The sequence below is a fragment of the Narcine bancroftii genome, chromosome 4 (assembly GCF_036971445.1).
Source record: "Narcine bancroftii isolate sNarBan1 chromosome 4, sNarBan1.hap1, whole genome shotgun sequence".
In the NCBI taxonomy this organism is placed as follows: domain Eukaryota; kingdom Metazoa; phylum Chordata; class Chondrichthyes; order Torpediniformes; family Narcinidae; genus Narcine; species Narcine bancroftii.
This window is the reverse complement of record NC_091472.1, coordinates 7,362,565-7,379,521: the sequence shown is the minus strand read 5'-3', so window position 1 is coordinate 7,379,521 and position 16,957 is coordinate 7,362,565.

Genomic DNA, 16,957 nt, shown 5'->3' with positions numbered 1-16,957 from the left:
TGAATCTTTATCTTTGCTAAGTAAAATACACTGTTTAACTGGCTGAGTTTTACCAGCATTGCTTTTACTTCAATCATGGTGTCGGCAAACTTTAGTCTTTTACTCTCATCTCAGTAGAGAACCTATCAATCTCAATGGATTTCATATCAAAGGCACTGTATACAATTCAAGGAGCCATGCAATGAGGAAAGCATTTAATTAGGTCACAGTTAAGGAGAAGCTGTTCAGACTGCAGCCTAACATGTTTGGACGTTGCTTTCATTTACCAAAACAGAACTTCAAATTGTATTAAAAAATTGGCACTGTCAAGAGATGCCCTCAAGCCCTGGAGAGCAAACGAAGAGTCTCTGAGGAGAGGCCAGTGATACGCAGCAGGCTCCCGGCAGTGGGAATGCAGAAATGCGCCGCGATAGTTGAGGGTCAAATAGGGCACCAGGGCGATTCCCTGAGAGCCATGAGTCTGTCACACGGCCCCCAAGTCTCCGTTCCCCGCTGGCGTCCCCGGGGCTGCAGTTGAACAGGAGGCCCGAGCGCGCGCCTCCAACCTGAATCGGTGGCTGACCATTTCCCTCCACGGATGCTGCCCGACCCATTGAGTCCCTCCCAGATTCTCCTCGACCGTTCGACATCCCAGTGCCCGCAGTTCTCATGTTCCTCTCGGAACTTCAATCACGCTCCTCCCCCACATCACCCCCCAGGACAAGATTAAAAAACCTCTCCAGAAACGGGCGTAACCTTTATCTCTTCGCCTTTAAAACAGAAATACAAACCAGGCATTGGGCCCACTGCTTTGGGATCTTACTGTGCGGTGAGGCATAGATTCTGTCTGCCATCCACGGTGTGTTAATGAAAGCATGGGTGTCAGAACATCTGTGTATATTTGTGCATGTGTATGAATTAGTGTATTAGTTTTTCTGCATGTGCTTGCAAGCATTTCTGTCTGTGTATCCATGCAACATGTCCACACCTGTTTGTCCATATGCTTTGCATGTGAGCACATCTGTGAGCGTGTGCATATCTATGCTTGTATGTGTGCATTAGTGCACGTCTATACAAATGTGGGAAAGTGTACGGTCAGGCACTTTGGTCGAAGGACTAAAAGGGCAGACTTTTACAGGTGCTCCCCTACTTACGATGGTCCGACTTACATTTTATTTGATGTTACAATGGTTCAAATCCATATTTTCAATTTCGAATTCCGATCTGCACCCGCGCTTGAGGATATGCTGCGCCCTACTCTCTCGCCATGCTGGGCGATGGCAGCGTCGCGCGGGAGTATCGTATGGCATAGTCTCTTGCGATGCTGACCCAACCACATGTCCGTTAATAGGTTTGTCAGTGTGGAATAAAGGTGTTCAAAATTTAATTATAAAAAATGGTAGATGCGGCATTCTTTTTCGACTTACGATGGGTTTGCTGGAACGTAACGCCATCGTAAGTTGATGAGCATTTGTATTTGGATGGGGAGAAATTACAAAATTCATTCCAAACTGGGAGTCATACACTCGAAGGACAAGGAACATTGCAAACCCTTTCACAGGGTCAAGGTCAGTCCTGGCTCAAGGGTTAAGTAGGAAGAGGCCACTCCGCCCCTCAAACCAGTTCTGCCTTTTGATGAGACAGAAGAGAGGATGGGGATTGAAAGACGAGCAGTACGTTGCTCTTATTGAGATGAAGGAGATGATCGTGGACTTTAGGAGAGGGGGCAGAATTTACACCACTGTCCCCATCAATGGTGCTGAAAAAGTGCATAGATTCGAGTCTTTAGGGATGAACATCTCCAACGAAATGATCTAAACCTGGCAGATTGCTGGAACAGTCAAGAAAATGTACCACCACCTGTTTGAAGACGAAGGAAGTTCAGCATATCCCTCAACAAGAGGGACCATCGAGAGCAGGCTTGTTGGGTGCTTCACAGGGTGGGACGGGAGCTGCTCTACTCAAGATTGGAGGAAGCTGCAAAAGGTGGTGAATGCAGCTCAGAGCATCAGGCAAACCTCCCTCTCTTTCGTGGACCCTATCTACACCTCCCGCTCCCTGGGAAAGGCAGCCAACTCACTGAAGGACCCATCACATCCCAGACATCCTCTCTTCTCCCTCTTCCCATCGGGGAGAAGGCTTAAATTGCACACCAACAGGACAAAAAAGTCAGTTTCATCCCCATGGCTATCAGGCTCCTGAATGAACCCCACAACAGTTCTCTCATCTTGCCCTTGTTTGGTACCAAATGATGCAAGCAGGAAAGACTGGAGGCACTGGGTTCTGGTTCAGTACACTCCTGCTGGAGAAACTCGCACTGCGTTCAGAGGAAGTAAATGGCAGTCGGCGTTCTGGGCCTGAGCCTTTCCTCAGGGGTGTCAAAATCAGGCTGATGGCTGAATAAAAAAGTGGGGAGATTGCCGAGGATGTAGGAGGTAATCGGTAGATACAGGTGAGAGGGTAGAAGCTGAGGTGATGGGGAGAGGGCAGCTCTCTGATAGAAGAGGGAAGGAGGTAGGGAGCGGGAGGAAGGGAGACAGCAAGATATGGAAAGAGAAAGACCTCAGGGGTGGGGGTTTAACAGATATTGACACTGTCTGCTTGGAGAGAATCGTGATGGAATATAAGGTGTCGTTCCTCCAATTTGTGGGTGGGCTTGCAGTGTAACTCTGTAATCGTGGTCTCGCTCTTCCACGATAGACTTTGTATGAATGTTACGGCTAATCTGTTCGACTGCTTGCAGAAGAAACCCTTCTTGCAGTACTAGGTGCAATGTAACAAAATTTGATCGCAGTTGATCTGACTGCAACCTCAGCTCCACATTCCAACCTACCCTTCCTCCTCCTTACCCATTGAGAGAGTCAGTGACTTCTCCTTGAAACTTTGTTTTCACTGCTCTCCGAGGAAGAGGCTTCGAAACACTCACAAACTCCTGAGAGAGAAACGTGTATTTTTCTTCATATTTGTCTTCCTAGGGATGACCTCTTGGCACAGCGGCCCCAGTTCTCAATTCTCCCCCAAGAGGAAAGGTCCTCTCTTCATCTGCCTTGTAAGAACCCCCCTCCCCCCAAAAAAAACCTGTCCCATGCCTTTGTATAAAAGCTGGCCCTTCCGTCAATTCCTGCATCCCATGGATGAATTTTTAGGGGTTGAATGAGTTGGGCTGAAATGTTTCCCCAAGGTGTATAGCTCCAGAGGTCTATGACATTGCAGGACGTGGGGAAATCAACAAGAAGAACTTGCAAAATGCAGATGGCACCAGAGCTCAGGATCAAACCCGGGTTACCAGCATGGTTCAGTTTCAGTTTCAGATTTATCGTCAGAGTACATACACGACATCATATACAACCCTGAGGTTCTTTCTTCCCGTGGGCACGGCAGAATCACCACTAATTGGTAGTGCAAAAATTAAACTGTACACAGTGTAAAACATGTAAACAAAGAATTGTAAACTGTTAATGAATGTAAGCAAACTGTGCAATACAGAGAGAATTAAAAAATCCATAAAGTGCACAAGTACGAGTCCTTAAATGAGTCCCTGATTGAGTTTGTCATTGAGGAGTCAGATGGTGGAGGGGGAGAAGCTGTTCCTGAACCTGATGGTGCAAGTATTGTGGCACCGATACCTCTTTCTTGATGGCAGCCGCGAAAACAGAGCATCTGCCGGTTGGCGAAGGTCTTTGATGATTCCTGCTGCTCTCTGTTGGCAACATTCCCCATGGATGTACTTGATAGAGGGGAGGGTTTTGCATGTGATGTCTTGGGCTGTGTCCACTAACGTTTGCAGGGTTTTACACTCAGGGGTATTGGTGTTTCCATACCAGACCGTGATGTAGCCGGTCAGCACACTTTCCTCCACACCTGTGTAGAAATTTGCCAAGGTTTCTGATGTCATACCAAACATCCGCAAACTCCTGTAAAAGTAGAGACGCTGACATGGTCTCTTCACGATGCCATTAATGAGTTGGGTCCAGGTACGATCCTCTGAGAGAGTGACTCCGAAAAACTTAAATTCTAAGATCCTTGAAGCTAGAACTTAAATTCTTCCACCAACTGTGAAAGCCCCCCCCCCACCCCCCACCAAGGAATAGTGACTGCACCAGATCAATGAGACTTGCAGTATTTCTGTTGATAAATCCAGCCACCCAGTAAATGTTAGTATCTCTTGACCCAACTCATTTACATACAACGGAATTCCGTAATTAATATCATCGTGTCCCCATTACAAGTGCAGTAGGAGGGGTCGATTTCCTGCAAATTTAGTTTACACCCTGTTCATGTCTGACAATTATTTCCAATTTCACTAATGCCTACTTCATTCACACAAGTTTGAAAGTTTCATCTCACACCCAGAAATAAAATTGAGAGATAGTACCTCAGGCACAGAATCTAGGTTACTGCCCAGTTTTTAAAATAAGATTTCAAATGTCAGAAAGTATCCATTGTATTCATTACTTCAAGCTGCCTTGGTTACCACGTAATAGTACAGAACATGTAATATTACAAGAAACTGCCTTCTGCCCGTCCGGCGTCCCTTACAGTACGAGAGAAAGAGAAGCAAAAGAGAGTCCCTTTTAAACTAGCTTGCATCTTTCCTAATACGAGCTCTACTTGTGATAGGTGCAACACGTAATATTACAAGAAAGTGCCTTCTGCCCGTCCGGCGTCTCTTACAGTACGAGAGACAGAGAAGCAAAAGAGAGTCCCTTCTAAACTAGCTTGCATCTTTCCTAATACGAGCTCTACTTGTGATAGGTGCAACACGTAATATTACAAGAAAGTGCCTTCTGCCCGTCCGGCGCCCGTTACAGTACGAGAGAAAGAGAAGCAAAAGAGAGTCCCTTCTAAACTAGCTTGCATCTTTCCTAATACGAGCTCTACTTGTGATAGGTGCAACACGTAATATTACAAGAAAGTGCCTTCTGCCCGTCCGTCGCCCGTTACAGTACAAGAGAAAGAGAAGCAAAAGAGAGTCCCTTCTAAACTAGCTTGCATCTTTCCTAATACGAGCTCTACTTGTGATAGGTGCAACACGTAATATTACAAGAAAGTGCCTTCTGCCCATCCGGCGCCCGTTACAGTACGAGAGAAAGAGAAGCAAAAGAGAGTCCCTTCTAAACTAGCTTGCATCTTAACATAACATAACATAACATAACAATTACAGCACGGAAACAGGCCATTAGGCCCTTCTAGTCCGCACCGAACCAAACACCCCTTTCTAGTCCCACCTCCCTGCACAATGCCCATAACCCTCCATCTTCTTCTCATCCATAGACCTGTCCAACCTTTTCTTAAATAATACAATTGACTCCGCCGCCACTATTTCTCCCGGAAGATGATTCCACACGGCTACCACTCTCTGAGTAAAGAAGTTCCCCCTCATGTTACCTCTAAACCTCTGCCCCTTAATTCTTAACTCATGTCCTCTTGTTTTAATCTTTCCTCCTCTTAACGGAAATAGTCTATCCACATCCATTCTGTCTATCCCTTTCATAATCTTAAATACTTCTATCAAATCCCCTCTCAACCTTCTACGCTCCAAAGAATAAAGACCCAATCTGTCCAATCTCTCCCCATACTCCAGATGCTTAAACCCAGGCAACATTCTGGTAAACCTTCTCTGCACTCTCTTCACTCTGTTTATATCCTTCCTATAATTAGGCGACCAGAACTGCACACAGAACTCCAAATTAGGCCGCACCAACGTCTTATACAATCTCAACATCACCTCCCAACTCCTATATTCCATGCAATGATTGATAAAGGCCAGCATACTAAAAGCCTTCTTCACCACCCTATTCACGTGAGTTTCTACCTTCAGGGAACGATGTACCGTTACTCCTAAATCTTTCTGCTCTTCTGTATTCCTCAATGCTCTCCCATTTACCACATATGTCCTGTTCTGATTCTTCTTACCAAAATGAAGCACCTCACACTTATCAGCATTAAATTTCATCTGCCATTTTTCAGCCCACTTTTCTAAGCAGCCCAAATCCCTCTGCAATCCTTGAAAACCTTCTTCATTATCCACTATTCCACCTATCTTAGTATCGTCTGCATATTTACTAATCCAATTCACCACCCCATCATCTAGATCATTAATGTATATAACGAACAACAATGGGCCCAATACAGATCCTTGAGGCACACCACTGGTCACCGGCCTCCAACCTGACAGACAATTATCCACTATCACTCTCTGGCCTCTCCCTTTCAGCCAATGTTCAATCCATTTGACTATCTTAAAATTTATACCTAAAGACTGCACCTTCCTAACTAACCTTCCATGTGGTACCTTATCGAAGGCCTTACTGAAGTCCATATAGACAACATCCACTGCGCTACCCTCATCCACATTCCTAGTCACCTCTTCAAAAAATTCAATCAGATTGGTCAAACATGACCTTCCTCCCACAAATCCATGTTGAGTGCTCCTGATCAGACCCTGTCTATCCAGATGTTTATAAGTACTATCTCTAAGAATTTTCTCCATTAATTTACCTACCACAGACGTCAAACTTACAGGCCGATAGTTGCCAGGCTTCCTCCTTGAACCCTTTTTAAATAACGGAACCACATGCGCAATGCGCCAATCCTCCGGCACTATCCCCATATTTAATGACATTTGGAAAATTACCGCCAGAGCCTCTGCTATTTCCTCCTTCATTTCTCTCAATGTCCTGGGGAAGATCCCGTCTGGTCTCGGAGACCTATCCACCTTTATATTCTTCAAAAGCCTTAAAACTACACCTTTTGTAATCTCTATATTCCCCATATTTACCCAATTTGCTTTTTTTATCCCACATCTCCCAATATCCTTCTCCTTAGTGAATACCGAAGAAAAGAAACTGTTCAATATCTCCCCCATTTCTCTAGGCTCCACACACAGTTTTCCACTCTGATTTTCTAAGAGACCAATTTTGTCTCTAGCTTTCCTCTTACCATTAACATATTTGTAGAACTCTTTTGGATTAGTTTTCACCCTGCTTGCCATAGTTTTCTCGTACCTTCTTTTAGCTTTCCTAATTCCTCTCTTAAGATTCCTCTTACATTCAATGTATCTTTCAAACATCTCCTTAACTCCATGCTTCTTATATCTAATGTACGCCTCCCTTTTTCTTCGAACCAAGTTTCCAATATTCCTTGAAAACCACGGCTCTCTCAAACCTTTTGCCCCTCCTTTTAACCTAACAGGAACATAAAGCTTTTGCACTCTCAAAATCTGATCTTTAAAAGACTACTTGTGATAGGTGCAACACGTAATATTACAAGAAAGTGCCTTCTGCCCGTCCGGCGCCCGTTACAGTACAAGAGAAAGAGAAGCAAAAGAGAGTCCCTTCTAAACTAGCTTGTATCTTTCCTAATACGAGCTCTACTTGTGATAGGTGCAACACGTAATATTACAAGAAAGTGCCTTCTGCCCGTCCGGCGCCCGTTACAGTACGAGAGAAAGAGAAGCAAAAGAGAGTCCCTTCTAAACTAGCTTGCATCTTTCCTAATACGAGCTCTACTTGTGATAGGTGCAACACGTAATATTACAAGAAAATGCCTTCTGCCCATCCGGCGCCCGTTACAGTACGAGAGAAAGAGAAGCAAAAGAGAGTCCCTTCTAAACTAGCTTGCATCTTTCCTAATACGAGCTCTACTTGTGATAGGTGCAACACGTAATATTACAAGAAAGTGCCTTCTGCCCGTCCGGCGCCCGTTACAGTACGAGAGAAAGAGAAGCAAAAGAGAGTCCCTTCTAAACTAGCTTGCATCTTTCCTAATACGAGCTCTACTTGTGATAGGTGCAACACGTAATATTACAAGAAAATGCCTTCTGCCCATCCGGCGCCCGTTACAGTACGAGAGAAAGAGAAGCAAAAGAGAGTCCCTTCTAAACTAGCTTGCATCTTTCCTAATACGAGCTCTACTTGTGATAGGTGCAACACGTAATATTACAAGAAAGTGCCTTCTGCCCGTCCGGCGCCCGTTACAGTACGAGAGAAAGAGAAGCAAAAGAGAGTCCCTTCTAAACTAGCTTGCATCTTTCCTAATACGAGCTCTACTTGTGATAGGTGCAACACGTAATATTACAAAAAAGTGCCTTCTGCCCGTCCGGCGCCCGTTACAGTACGAGAGAAAGAGAAGCAAAAGAGAGTCCCTTCTAAACTAGCTTGCATCTTTCCTAATACGAGCTCTACTTGTGATAGGTGCAACACGTAATATTACAAGAAAGTGCCTCTGCCCGTCCGGCGCCCGTTACAGTACGAGAGAAAGAGAAGCAAAAGAGAGTCCCTTCTAAACTAGTTTGCATCTTTCCTAATACGAGCTCTACTTGTGATAGGTGCAACACGTAATATTACAAGAAAGTGCCTTCTGCCCGTCCAGCGCCCGTTACAGTACGAGAGAAAGAGAAGTAAAAGAGAGTCCCTTCTAAACTAGCTTGCATCTTTCCTAATACGAGCTCTACTTGTGATAGGTGCAACATGTAATATTACAAGAAAGTGCTTTCTGCCCGTCCGGCGCCCGTTACAGTACGAGCGAAAGAGAAGCAAAAGAGAGTCCCTTCTAAACTAGCTTGCATCTTTCCTAATACGAGCTCTACTTGTGATAGGTGAAACACGTAATATTACAAGAAAGTGCCTTCTGCCCGTCCGGCGCCCGTTACAGTACGAGAGAAAGAGAAGCAAAAGAGAGTCCCTTCTAAACTAGCTTGCATCTTTCCTAATACGAGCTCTACTTGTGATAGGTGCAACACGTAATATTACAAGAAAGTGCCTTCTGCCCGTCCGGCGCCCGTTACAGTACGAGAGAAAGAGAAGCAAAAGAGAGTCCCTTTTAAACTAGCTTGCATCTTTCCTAATACGAGCTCTACTTGTGATAGGTGAAACACTGAGGTGGCTTCATTGACCCATATGTTTTTGACCTGTCCAGTGTTAGAAAAATTTTGGGAAGTTATTTTTAAAAACTCATCAATATGATACTGGTTATTCAATTACAACCCAACCCCTTAACTGCTCTTTTCAGAATTACAGATGTAGGTTGTTTACCTGCTTCTGCATATGGAGTTCTGGATTTTTCTACAACTATTAGCTGCAAGAGCCATTTTACTTCAATGGAAAGACGCTGATTCTCCTGCATTATTTAAATGGCTTTCTCACATTATGTCTTCTGGGTGGGGGGGGGGGAGGGTGGAAATCAGAAGTCGTACTTTAGATACAAGAAACATGGAAACCATTTATTGATTACTTTCGTGGGATGAGGAAGGTCTTGGAAAGAATTGGACCTTGCCCAGAAGGCTAAATTAGATTTATAAGGGAACTGTGGGGCAACTTTTACAGACAGAAGGTGGGGGAGGGGGCGAATTGATTGAGCTGCAAAGGGAGAGGGAGGTACTGTTGTGCCATTTGAACAGCTGAATGTATAGGAACAGTTCAGATGAAGAGGGACCAAATGGAGGTAAATGAGCCTAGCTCAGGTAGCCAACTTATCACCATAAAACAATGACAGCATGCATATAGGCTATTTCGGCCCTTCTAGTCTGCACCGAACCAAGTCCTCTCCTCTAGTCCCACCTACCCTCATCCTGCCCCTAACCCTCCATTCCCCTCCCATCCATATACCTATCCAATTTTTCCTTAAATTACAAAATGGACCCTGCCGCTATTACTTCTCCTGGAAGTTCATTCCACACGGCCACCACACTCTGAGCGAAGAAGTTCCCCCTCATGTTACTTCTAAACTTTTGCCCCTTAACTCTTAACTCATGACCTCTTGTTTCAATCTCTCTTACCCTCAATGGAAAAAAGCCTATCCACATCAACTCTATCTAGCCCCCTCATAATCTTAAATACCTCTATCAAATCCCCCTCAACCTTCTCGGCTCCAAAGAATAAAGACTTAATTTTCTCAATCTTTCTTTGTAATCCAGATGCTGAAACCCAGGTAACATTTTTGTAAATCTTCTCTGCACCCTCTCTAACTTGGCCAGTTTTCATGAGTTAGGTTGGTTCTGCATTCCATGGCTGTGTGAAAGGTTAAAGACCCCTCAAACCAAATAAATTGGATCATAAGCTATAGGAGCGGAAACAACCCGCTCCATCAGGATTTCTCCCACTCTGCCCCATTCCCCTACCTTCTCTTCATAACCTTTGATACCCTGACTATTCAGATACCTATCTATCTCCCCCTCAAATACACCCAACGACCTGGCCTCCTCAACTGATAGCAAATCCCAGAGGCCCACCACTCTCTAGCTAAAGAAACTCCTCCACATCTCTGCTTTAAATGGAGACCCTGCCATCCTGAAGTTGGGCCCTCTTGTCCTTGACTCGACTTCTCCCTCCACAGAGGCTGCCTGGCCCGCTGAGTCTTTCTGACCTTTGTTTTGGATTGTCAGCATCTGCGCTTTTTTTCTGGTTTTAATTCATGTACTATGTGCCCATCGCCCTGGGTGGTATGGCAGTGCAAGCTCTTCAGTCGTCCGAGGCAAACCGTTACCATCAATAATTCTAGCATAGCACCCTGAGCTCCAGGGAGAAAAGACTTTCCAAATCGGGGGTGGGAGGGGGCGGGTGTGAAAGATTATTTAGGTATCTCAAGCCGAAATTAAAAAGCAGGGTGGCTTGATCATTTCTATGGAGCCAATCCCCTGCGGAGCAACTAAAGGAAGTGGTATGAATATTTTATACCACTGCTACTTTCAATCCCATCCACTGTTGAAAGCTATTATTGATTCTGTCTGCAAAAATACATCTTTAAGAAAGCTTTTATACAAATAACAACTTACAGGCGGCTGGTACCTCTGTGAGCATTACAGGTTTAAACATTGGTGAACTGTGTGGGGGCCCTTCATCTGGAGGAATGCAATGACTGGATCCCTGCTGATCAAAACCAAGTGAGATATGACACAAAGGCACATATGGAAAATCAAATTCCACACCTCCTTGGCATTGCCCAATCAAATCATTCAATTCCCCCTCATCTTGGGATGCAGGGGAGTTCGGACCTGGAGCTCGGCTCACCCCAATGGTTTGGACCGAAGCCTGTGTGGCTGCAGGGTCCGCGGGACCGCTGGAGACGAATCCACAGTGACTCTGAGGATGAATCTCTTTCTCTGACTGCAAGAGGTGCAATTTCTGCTGATGGTGAATCTTTGACCGTCCTACAGCAGACTAAATGCAATTTTTTGTAATATACAGAGCCGTTGTCATACCCACACTCCTGTTCGGTTCCGAATCATGGGTCCTCTACCGGCATCACCTACGGCTCCTAGAACGCTTCCACCAGCGTTGTCTCCGCTCCATCCTCAACATCCATTGGAGCGCTTTCATCCCTAACGTCGAAGTACTCGAGATGGCAGAGGTCGACAGCATCGAGTCCACGCTGCTGAAGATCCAGCTGCGCTGGGTGGGTCACGTCTCCAGAATGGAGGACCATCGCCTTCCCAAGATCGTGTTATATGGCGAGCTCTCCACTTGCCACCATGACAGAGGTGCACCAAAGAAAAGGTACAAGGACTGCCTAAAGAAATCTCTTGGTGCCTGCCACATTGACCACCGCCAGTGGGCTGATATCGCCTCAAACCGTGCATCTTGGCGCCTCACAGTTTGGCGGGCAGCAACCTCCTTTGAAGAAGACCGCAGAGCCCACCTCACTGACAAAAGGCAAAGGAGGAAAAACCCAAAACCCAACCCCAACCAACCAATTTTCCCCTGCAGCCGCTGCAACCGTGTCTGCCTGTCCCGCATCGGACTTGTCAGCCACAAACGAGCCTGCAGCTGACGTGGACTTTTACCCCCTCCATAAATCTTCGTCCGCGAAGCCAAGCCAAAGACATCTGCTTTATTACAAGGCAATAAAAAAAATCTTGAATCTTGAGTCATGAAGCTGAACTATCTATGTTTAGTCATTACCTGTCTGACATTGTTTTCTGTGCAGACATAAGACTGCAAGATGGAGAAGCAAAATTAGGCCATTCAGCCCATTGAGTCTGTTCCACCATTCGAATCATGACTGATGTATTTTTCTTCTCAACCCCATTCTCCTGCCTTCTCCCTACCGCCCTTACTAATCAAGAACCCATCAACCTCTGTTTTAAATCTACCCAAAGACTTGGCTGTCTGTGGCAACGAGTTCCACAGATTTACCACCTTCTGTCTCCTCATCTCTGTTCTGAAAGGAACATACTTTAATTCTGAGGCCATGCCCTCCCATGACTAGAAACATCTTCCCCATGTCTATTCTATCTAGCCCAGGGGTCTCCAAAGTGGTCGATATCAATCACTAGGGGTCAATGGAACTATCCAAGGGGTTGATAAATGCTAGTGGGTCGCTAACGCGATGGGGAGGGATCAATTAAATTTTTGCGGTGGAAAACAGGGGCAGATCAATGGAAAATAGTGCCTATGGCAGGGGTGGCCAACCTCTCACGAGCGGGCGTTGGTGGCCGCCATGTTGTATTTCGCTTCAACCTTGTAATAAGTAGAGATCGAGTGGGAGAACGGACTGAGCATAAAAGAAAGATGCATGTGTTCTTTGTACCTTTCGTAGGACCCCCTCGACTAGCGCCACCACCCTAGTCCAGCACCACCGCAAAAGCCCCGCACCCCTCCCCATCCACCACTGGGATTCCATGCCTGGGAGTTAATAAGATCAGGTATTCCATGAAGGGGTTGATGGTCTAAAAAAGTTTGGGAACCCCTGATCTAGCCCCTTCAATATTCAATACGTTTTGACGAGATTCTTCCCCCCCCACCATCCTTCTAACCTCCAAATGCGGGCTCAAGAACATGGAAGATTGGAGAGTCTGTGCCGAACATAATGCCCAAGTTAAACAAAACTCTGCTGCCTTCACATGATAGATATCCGTCCATCCCCTTCATACAAATAGATTGAGGGTCAATCCACAGGACCATAAAGATCACTAGTCTCCCTCCTACCCATCAACATGATCTACCAGGATCATTGTCTGAAGAGGGCGCGCAAAATCATTGAGGACCCCTTCCACCCCGCGCACCGCAGCTTTCAGCTGCTCCCACCGGGGAAGAGGATCAGAGCCGGCGCCACCAGGCTGAGGAACATCTTCTTCCCACGGGCAATGAGGATGCGGAACGATCAAAGGAACTGCTCACACTCACCCTCTGAGACTCTCATATGTACCAAACAACATTTATTTATTTGTAGAGATAAAATACTTGTCTATCATATGTATTATTTGTCTGTATGTGTGTTACATCTGGTTGTGTGTCGGCATGTTTTGCACCGAGGACTGGAGAACGCTGATTCGTTGAGTTATACTTGTACAATAAACTTGACTTGAAATTATAGATTTCCAACTGGAAGCCTCTTCAACACTGTTGTATCTGCTCTACCACAACTCCCGGCAGCCTGTTCCAGGCTTCCCCCGCTCTCTGCCCAAAACATTTGCCCCACACAAGGTCCCTCAATTCTTCCTCTGCTGCATTGAAGACTACACCTGGGCAGTCTCATGCGCCCGTGATGAGCTCGTCAACTTTATTCTCTTTGCTCCTAACTTTTCACCCTGACCTCAAATTCACTTAAGTCCACAAATGTCAAACTCTGGCCCGCGGGCATAATTATATTTGGCCCGCAAGATCATTTCAAAAATGTATTAGAGGTGGCCCGCCCTGCAGCGAGAGCCGATGCTGTTTTTTGGTAATGTCACCCCCACCATCCTCCTCCTTCATTGCACATCCTTCCCCATTGTAACACGAGAAATTGTAGCACGAGAAGTCTGTCGATGCCATCAGCCGGCAAGCCGGTTGGAAGGCACAACCGGCCATTTCTCCCACCTGTCGAGCAGTGCGGCGGATGGGCGAGCACCTGTGATTTCCTGTCTGCGTGACGGGCATGGCAGGCTGCGCACGGCCCCCGGGCAGCGCGAGCCCCGCATGATGGGCACCGGACGGCCCTTCCACGGCGCGAGCGCACTTCTCCCGGTCGCCACGGCCTTCAGCGCTTGCACCCGCGCGGACCCCAGGGACGGCTGGTTCGGCCCTGCACGTGAAGAGAGGGCAAAGGCTGATTGGCAGCGCGCTGGGCTTGAGTGGGTGGGTAAGCAGGGGTGGGCAGAGGGTGTAGGTGAGGAGTAATGGGCAGGGAGTAATGTTTCTAGAGTGGTGCGAGGGGCAGTTAGAGGGAGGGATGAGTAGAAGGAGGGGTGGATAGGGAAGAGGTAAAAGGGCAGGGGTAGGGCAAGTAGGGGAGGGGTGATTAGAGGGTGAGAGATGGATAGAGGGAGGAACAGGTTGAGGGGAGAGGCAGTAGAGGGGCGTGTATAGGATGGGGTGGGTAGAGGCAGAACGAGTGGAGTGAGGGGTGAGTAGAGGTTGAGTAAAGGACTGGTCAGGTAGAGGGATGGTGGGGTGATGGTGAATAGAGGCCTAGAGCCTGAGGAGTGAGCAGGAAATGCTGAGTCCTGATGCAGGCCAAAATGGACACAGCCTGTGAATGCTGACGACATCTCCACAGGGACCAAATAGGTTTCCCTCAGGTCAAGCAAAGGGTGAACTTGAGCTACCTACTCCTGACCTGTAACATTATCCTCCTAAAGTTATATCCTAAAGTTTAACATTACATATGTTGAAAGAAGAGAAAACATGCAGATGTTGTTGAAAAATTTCAATAAATATTTAGTTCGGCCCTCGACTTAGTCCAAGTTTTTAATTTTGGCCCTCCGTGAATTTGAGTTTGACACCCCTGACTTAGTCCATCTCCGGCAATACTTTCCCCTTTCTTGATCTCTCTGTCTCCATCGCAGACAGGAGGAGAACGTACAAACTCCTGATAGAAAGCGCGGGATGCAAACCCAGTCCCGATCGCTGGCGCTGTAAAGGCGTTGCGCTGACTGCTATGCCAAATGTTCCACCCAAAATAAAACGGTGCAGCAGTGTGAGCCAGATAGATCAAGGTTGAAGCTGTGATACAGTCAATGTGAAAGGCCTCGTCAAACAGAACGTCTGTTTATGTCTGGTGCAAACATTTCACACACGATTTTAAAATGAAACAGATTAAATTAATAAGTCACAGAGCATGCACCATCACTCACACTCTGGATTCTCAAGCAGAAGGCCTCTCTCCTGGAAGGGTATTTGAATTCTTCATACATGCAGCTGGGGGAGAAGGAAGAGACTCTCAGAACTTTAGAAAGTAACTATTCAGCCACTTGAAGCATCAAGGCTCAGAAATGCCCACAAGGATTCGGGGGTAAGACAAGAACTAGAGGACATGGGTTAAGGGTGACGGGGGAAATGTTTTTGCAGCGATGGCCAACCTTTCAATTTTCAATTTCGACACACAGCGTGGTAATAGGCCTTTTCGGCCCCCGTGTCCGTGCCGTCTAATTAACCCACATCCCCGATACATACTCATGGGTTGAAATGGCCTGTTACCTTGCTGTATGTCTAAATTAAAAATTAAAAGGTTGGCTAGCCTGGTTTAAAGGAAATATTAGGGGGAACTTCTTCATGCCAAAAGTGGTGGGAGTGTGGAACAAGCTGCCAGCTGAAGTGGTGAACGCAGGTTCCATTTCGACATTGATTAAAAATATGGGTGTGAGGCAATGGTCTGGGTGGAAGTCAATGGAACAAGGCCAAATCATAGTTTGGTACAGACTAGATGGGCTGAAGAGCCTGTTTCTGTGATGTAGTGTCCTAAGCCTGGATCAAATGACTTCAGCTATGAGAGTTAACAACCTTGGGTTGGAGTATAGAAGGTTGAGGGGGGGGATCTGATAGAGGTATATAAAATTATGAGGGGAATAGATAGAGTAGATGTGAATACGCTCTTCCCCTTGAGGGTCGGAGAGATTGGTACGATGGGTCATAAGTTAAGGGTTAGGGGGAAAAACTTTAGAAGTAACGTATGAGAGTGGTGGCTGAATGGAATAACCTTCCTGAAGCGGTGGTTAGAGTAGGGTCAATTTTGTCATCTAAGAGGAGGTTGGATGAGTGCATGGATGTGAGGAGGTTGGAGGGTTACGGGCAGGGTGCAGGTAGGTGGTACTAGTGGAGTTCACTTAAATCGGTGAGGACTAGAAGGGCCGAGACGGCCTTTTTCTATATTGTAATGTATATGGTTTTCTCTAGAGCATTGCAGGCAGAGAGGAGACCTGATAGAAGTTGGTAAAATTATAAGCTGGGAGAGGGAAGGCAATCAGAATGTTTTCCCCAGGGTAAAAAAAAGTCACGCTCTCACGGACATGCATTTATGTTGAGATGGGTGAGCTTTTAAAGGAGTTGCATGGGGCGAGGTTTTTTTTTAACACGGGAAGTGGTGGCTGGCAAGAATGGGCTGCCGGAGATAGAGGTGCAAGCAGATACAATAGAGGCTTCTGGACAGGCATGTGTATATGGCAGGAACGGAGGGGTGTGGGGCACCCAAATTTGTTGACTGGTTCTAACCTGTTGAGCGCTGCCCATGTCTTTAGTCTAGATTTCTCGACTCTGCAGTTATTGTGATTTGCCCTTGGTGCTCGAGACCACAAGATAAAGGAGCAGAAGTTGGCCATTTGGCCCGTCGCGTCCTCTCCACCATTCCATCATGCGCTGATCCATTCTCCCACTCAGTCCCGCTCCCCTGCCTTCTCACCATAACTTTTGATACCCTGACTGTTCAGATACCTATCAATCACTGCAGTAAACACACCCAACAACCACAGATGGCAAATCCCACTTTCTCTGGCTGAAGAAATTCTTCCACATCTCTGTTTTAAATGGGTGCCCTTCATTCCTGAAGCTGTGCCTCCTTGTCCGAGACTCCCCGACCATGGCAAACAACTTTGCCACATCTACTCTGTCCCCCCTTCTGACTTGGTCTCACCTCTTCTGTCTGGAATGCTGACCGTGGCCAACTTTGGGAACATCCAGATCATCAGGCCCAAACAACTAAAATGAGTCAAACCGAGCCGTCAATATGTGCCTGTAACTGGTATGTCATCACTGACCTTCTACAAGTGCACTGTGGAAAGAAT